Source organism: Pongo pygmaeus, chromosome 10, assembly GCF_028885625.2.
Source record: "Pongo pygmaeus isolate AG05252 chromosome 10, NHGRI_mPonPyg2-v2.0_pri, whole genome shotgun sequence".
Lineage (NCBI taxonomy): Eukaryota > Metazoa > Chordata > Mammalia > Primates > Hominidae > Pongo > Pongo pygmaeus.
This window is the reverse complement of record NC_072383.2, coordinates 8969952-8976718: the sequence shown is the minus strand read 5'-3', so window position 1 is coordinate 8976718 and position 6767 is coordinate 8969952.

Sequence of the window (6767 nt, the reverse complement as noted above, 5' to 3'; positions counted from 1 at the left end):
AAGCTAAGTGTATCACAAAAAGAGTAAAAAAAAAAAAATTAGCTGGGCATGGTGGCGTGTGCCTGTAGGCCCAGCTACTCAGGAGGCTGAGGCATGAGAATCGCTTGAACCCAGGAGGCGGAGGTTGCAGTGAGCTGAGATCATGACACTGCACTCCAGCCTAGGTGACAAAGCAAGACTGTGCCTCAAAAAAAAAAAAAAAAGAGTAAAAAAGTTTTTAAAAATGTAAAAGTTTATAAAGTAAACGAATTACAGTAAGCTAAGGTTATTTCATTATTTCATTTACTATAGCTTAAACATACAATATTTATAAAGTCTACAGTAATGTGGAGTAATGCCCTAGGCCTTTACATTAACTTACTGATTGGTCATTCAGGGCAACTTCCAGTTTGCAAGTTCCATTCATGATAAGTGTCATATACCGGTGTACCATTTTTTATCTTTTATACTGTAATCTGCAAGCTCCATTCATGGTGTCATATGCAGGTGTACCATTTTTTATCTTTTATACTGTATTTTACTGTATTTTTTCTATGCTTGGATGTGTTTAAATACATAAATACTTGCCATTGTGTTACAATTGTCCACAGTATTTAGTACAGTAACTTGCTGTGCAGGTTTGTAGCCTAAGAGCAATAGGCTGTCCCATATAGCCCAGGTATGTAGTAGGCTCTTCCATCTAGGTTTGCGTAAGTACATTCTATGATGTTTCCACGATGATGAATTTGCCTAATGATGCATTTCTCAGAAGGCGTCCTTGTCGTCAACTAATACGTAACTATACATCTACCATATGATCCAGCCATGCCACTTCCTAGGTATTTAGCCAAGAAAAAAGAAAGACCATGTCCATAAAAAGATTCGTATCCAAATGTTCATAACAGCTTTATTTTTAATAGCCAAAAGCTGGAAACAACTTAAATGCCCATCAAAGAGTAAATGGATAAATTAATTGTGGTAAATCCACACAGTAGAATATTAGCAATAAAAAAGAGTAAAATATTGATGCAAACAACAACATGGATGAATCTCAGAATAATTATGCTGAGTGAAAGAAGCCAGAAAAAAAAGTACATACAATATGATTCTATAAAACTCTATGTACTGTAAAACTCTAGAAGATGCCATCTGATATATAGTGACAGAAAGTAGACTGGGAATTCCGGGGGTAATGAGTGTTGAGGGACAGGGAGGAAAGGGAGAGGAATTATAAAAAGTCATGCGGAAACTTTTGTGAGAAATTGATATATTCACTCTGCTGATTGTAGTGATGCTTTAATGGATATATACACCTATCAAAACTTATCAAATTTTACTCTTTAAATATATCCCACTTATTGTATGTCAATTGTACCTCAATCAAGTTATTTTTTAAAGGAAGAAGTGCCAGGCACTGTGGTTCATGGCTATAATCCCAGAGACTCAGGAGGCCAAGGCTGGAGGATCACTTGAGCCCAGGAGTTCAAGACCTGGGCAACACAGCAAGACCCCATCCCTAAAATTTTATATATGTGTATATATATATATATTTTTTTTTTTTTTAAGAAAGATGATTAAGAATCTGTCACAGTAACCTAGATGAACAACAACAGTGGCTTGGAAAGAGTTGAAAAGTGGGAATGGAGGAAAAGAGTGAGATTTAGAATACACTTTGGTAATAGAGACAAGAAAGTTTTCTGATGCAGTGAGTAAAAAAGAAAGGGCAGGGCACAGTGGCTTACACCTATAATCCCAGCACTTTGGGACGCCAAGGCAAGAGGATTGTGTGAGCCCAGGAGTTCCAGACCAGCCTGGGCAACATAGTGAGACCCCCATCTCTATTTGTGTTTTCTTTTTAAAGGAAGAAATCAGAAATTTCTTCGATTTGGTATTTAAACAACTGAGTAGATGGTAGAGCCATTTCCTGAGGTGGGGAAGATGGGACTAGGGACACATATAAGAGAATATATTCATCCTAGCATTGTTTGTGACAGTGAGGAATAAAGGCAAGCTAGGGTCTTTCATTGAGAGAATGAACAAGCTAGGGTCCTTCATTAAGACAACGAAAAATAAAAGCTGGAGACTGCAGCTGCTGAAAGGATGCAACACGTGCACACAGAGCAAGTGGACAGAGCTCAACTCATGACGCTAGCAGAAAAAGTGAAGCAGTGAGGTAGAGCATAAAAATCATTTAATTAAATAAGAAACAAATAAAGAAGAAAACTGTAAAAACATGTACGACAAATATATCAAACACCAAAGTATGTTCCTGTGAAGGAAAGGTGAATGGAAGTGGGGAAAATAGAATGTGAGAGAGACATATATGAACTGATCAAGACAGCGATGCACAGATTCTGATTAACTCTAATCGCTGTACCTGAGATCCAAAAAAATATTATTAAAGTACAATGAAATAACAAAAAAATGAAATGAACAAGAGTCTAAGCTTTTGCTACATTACAAGGATTATACAATCGTGTTATTTTCACTTTTCCTATAGAAACCTCAGATACCATATAGCTGTGGTCCCTACAGAGTTTCTTCTCCTCTCTGGATTTCCTTCATTTAATTTTTTTTTTTTTTTTTTAGACAGGGTCTCACTCTGCCACCCAGGCTGAAGTGCAGTGGTGCAATCTCGGCTCACTACAACCTCCACCTCCCAGGTTCAACCAATCCTACCACCTCAGCCCCTCAAGTAGCTGGGATTAAAGGTGTGCACACCCACACCTGGCTAATTTTTGTATTTTAGTAGAGACAGGGTTTCACCACATTGGCCAGGCTGGTCTCAAACTCCTGATATCAAATAATCTGCCTGCCTTGGCTTCCCTAAGTGCTGGGATTACAGGCATGAGCCACCATGCCTGGCCAAAAAAAAAAAGTTTTTAATTTGTATGGGTACATAGTAGGTGTGTATGTGTATCGGGTACATGAGATATTTTGACACAGGCATACAATGCATAATGATCACATCAGGGTAAATGGGGTATCCATCATCTCAAGCATCTATCATTGCCTTGTGTTACAAACATTCCAGTTATACATTTAGTTATTTTTAAATGTATAATAAATTATTGTTGACTGTAATCCTCTTGTTGTGCTATCAAATACTGGATCTTATTCATTCTGTCTAACTCTATCTTTACACCCATTAATCATCCCCACTTCCCACTCCCCCTACACACTACCCTTCCCAGCTTCGGGTAGCCATCATTTGACTCTCTATATCCATGAATTCAATTGCTTTAATTTTTAGCACCCACAACTTTGAGCGGAAACACACAAGGTATGTCTTTCTGTGGCTGACTTAATTCATTTAACATAATGTCCCCCAGTTCCATCCCTGTCATTACATATGACAGGATCTCTCTTTTTTTTTTTTTTTTTGAGACGGAGTCTCGCTCTGTCGCCCAGGCTGGAGTGCAGTGGCGTGATCTCGGCCCACTGCAACCTCCGCCTCCCGGGTTCAAGCGATTTTTCTGCCACAGACTCCCGAGTAGCTGGAACTACAGGCACGCGCCACCAGGCCCAGCTAATTTTTTTGTATTGTTAGTAGAGACGGGGTTTCACCATGTTGGCCACGATGGTCTTGATACCCTGACCTTGTGATCCTCCCTCCTCAGTCTCCCAAAGTGCCAGGATTACAGGCATGAGCCACCGTGCCCAGCCAGGATCTCATTCTTTTTATGGCTGAGTAGGACTCCCTCATGTATATGTACCACATTTTTATTTACCCATTCTTCTATTCATTGACACTTAGATCGCTGACAAATCTTGGCTATTGTGAAAAGTGCTGCAATAAACATGGGAGTGCAGATATCTCTTTAATATACTGATTTCGTTGCTTTTGTGTATATATTTAGCAGTGGTATTGCTGGATCATATGATAGTTCTATTTTCAGTTTTTTGAGGAAACTCCATATTGTTGTCCACAGTGGTTGTACTAATTTACACTCCAACCAACAGTGTATGAGGGTTCCCTTTTCTCCACACCCTTGCCATCATTTGTCTTTGCCTATCTTGTGGATAAAATCCATTTTAACTGGGGTGAGACAATATTGTAGTTTTGATTTGCATTTCTCTGATGATCAGTGATGTTGAGTACCTTTTCATATACCTGTTTGCCATTTCAATGTCTTCTTTTGAAAAATGTCTATTCAGATCTTTTGCCCATTTTTAAATTGTATTATTAGATTTTTTTCCTGTTGAGTTGTTTGAGCTCCTTATAAATTCTGGTTATTAATCCCTTGTCAGATGGATAGTTTGCAAATGTTTCTTCCCATTCCATAGGTTATCTCTTCACTTTGTTAATTGTTTCCTTTGCTGGGCAGAAGTTTTTAACTGGATGCTATCCTATTTATTCATTTTTGCTTTGGTTGCCTGTGCTTGTGGGATATTACTCAAGAAATCTTTGCTCAGACCAATGTCCTAGAGAGTTTCCTCAATGTTTTCTTTTAGTAGTTTCATAATTTGAAGTCTTATATTTAAGTTGTTGATCCAATTTTATTTAATTTTTGTATATGAAGAGAGAGGAGGGTCTAGTTTCTTTCTTTCTTTTTTTTTTTAAATGATATGAGGTCTCACTATGTTGCCCAGGCTGGTCTCAAACTCCTGAGCTCAAATGATCCTCCCACCTCAGCCTCAGAAAGGTCTAGTTTCATTCTTCTGCATATGAATATCCAGTTTTCTCAGCACTATTTATTGAAGAAACTGTCCTTTCCCCAGTGTTTATTCTTCAAACCTTTGTTGAAAATGAGTTCACTGTAAATGTATGGATTTACTTATGAGTTCTCTATTCTGTTCCATTGGTCTATGTATCTGTTTTTAATGCCAGTGCCTTGCTGTTCTAGTTACTATAGCTCTGTATTATAATTTGAAGTCAGGTAATATGATTCCTCTAGTTTTGTTTTCGTTTTTGTTTTTGCTCAGGATGGCTTTGGCTATTCTGGGTTTGTGGTTCCATATAAATTTTAGGATTACTTTTTCTATTTCTGTGAAGAATGTCATTGGTATTTTGATAGGAATTGTATTAAATCTGATCTGATGCTTTAGGTACTACGGACATTTTAACAGTGTTGATTTTTCCAATCCATAAACATGGAATATCTTTCTACTGTTTTTGTGTTCTCTTCAATTTCTTGCATCAATGTCTTATAGTATTCACTGTACGGTTTTCACTTCTTTTGTTAATTCTTAGTTATTTTATTTTATTTGTAGCTATTAAAAATAGGATTACTTTCTTGATTTCTTTTTCAGATTGTTCACTGTTGGCACATAGAAATGCTACTGATTTTTTGTGGGTTGATTTTGTATCTTGCAACTTCACTGAATTTGTTCATCAGTTTTCATAGTTTTTTGGTGAACTCTTCAGGTTTTTGCAAATATAATATCACATCATCTACAAACAAGAATGATTTGACATCTTCCTTTCCAATGTGAATGCCCTTCATTCCTTTCTCTTGTCTGATTGCTCCAGCTAGGACATCCAGTACTATATTGAATAACAGTGGTGAAAATGGGCATCCTTGTCATGTTCCAGATCTTAGAGGAGACAATTTCAGGTTTTCCCCATGACGTATAATACTAGCTGTGGGTCTGTCTCATATACGGTTTTTATTGTATTGAGGTATGTCTTTGTATACCCAATTTTTTACTGTTTTTATCATGAAATGATGTTGAATTTGATCAAATGCTTTTTCAGCATCAATTGAAATAATCATATGGTTGTTGTCCTTCATTCTGTTGATATGATGTATCACATTGATTGATATGTGCATGTTGAACCATCCTTGCATCCCTGGGATAAATGCCATTTTGTCATAATGAATGATCTTTTTAATGTGTTGTTGAACTCAGTTTGCCAATATTTTGTAGGAAGTTTTTGCATCAATGTCTATCAGGGATATTGACATGTGGATTTGTTTGGGATATTTTTTCTTTTTTTTTTTTTTTTTTTTTTTTGAGATGGAGTTTCACTCTTGTTGCCCTGGCTGGAGTGCAATGGCATGATCTTGGCTCACTGCAACCTCCACCTCCCGGGTTCAAACAATTCTCCTGTCTCAGCTTCCCAAGTGGCTGGGATTACAGATGCCCACCACCACGCCTGGCTAATTTTTGTATTTTTAGTAGAGACAAGGTTTCACCATGTTGGTCAGGCTGGTCTTGAACTCCTGACCTTGTGATCTGCCCGCCTTGGCCTCCCTGTTTGAAATTTTTAAAAATGTGTCTTTGGTTTTGTATCAGGGTAATACTGGCCTCATAGAATGAGTTTGGAAGCATTCCCTCCTCTTTTATTTTTTAAAATAGTTTGAGGGCTGGGCACAGTGCTTCACGCCTGTAATACCAGCACTTTGAGAGGCTGAGGCAGGTGGATCACTTGCAGTCAAGAGTTCAAGACCAGCCTGGCCAACATAGTGAAACCCCGTCTCTACTAAAAATGAAAAAATTAGCCAGGTGTGGTGACGTACACCTGTAATCTGAGCTACACAGGAGGCTGAGGCATGAGGAATCACTTGAACCCAGGAGGCAGAGGTTGCAGTGGGCCGAGATCGTGCCACTGCACTCCAGCCTGGGCAACAAAGCAAGATACTGTCTCAAAATAAAATGAAATAAAATAATTTGAGTAGGATTGGTATTAGTTCTTCTCTAAATGTTTGGGAAATTTCAGCAGTGAAGCCACTGGGTCCTGGGCTTTATATTCCTGGGAGACATTTTGTTACAGTTTCAACCTCATTACTTGTTATTGGTCTGCTCAAGTTTTGAATTTCTTCACGGTTCAATCTTGGTAGGTT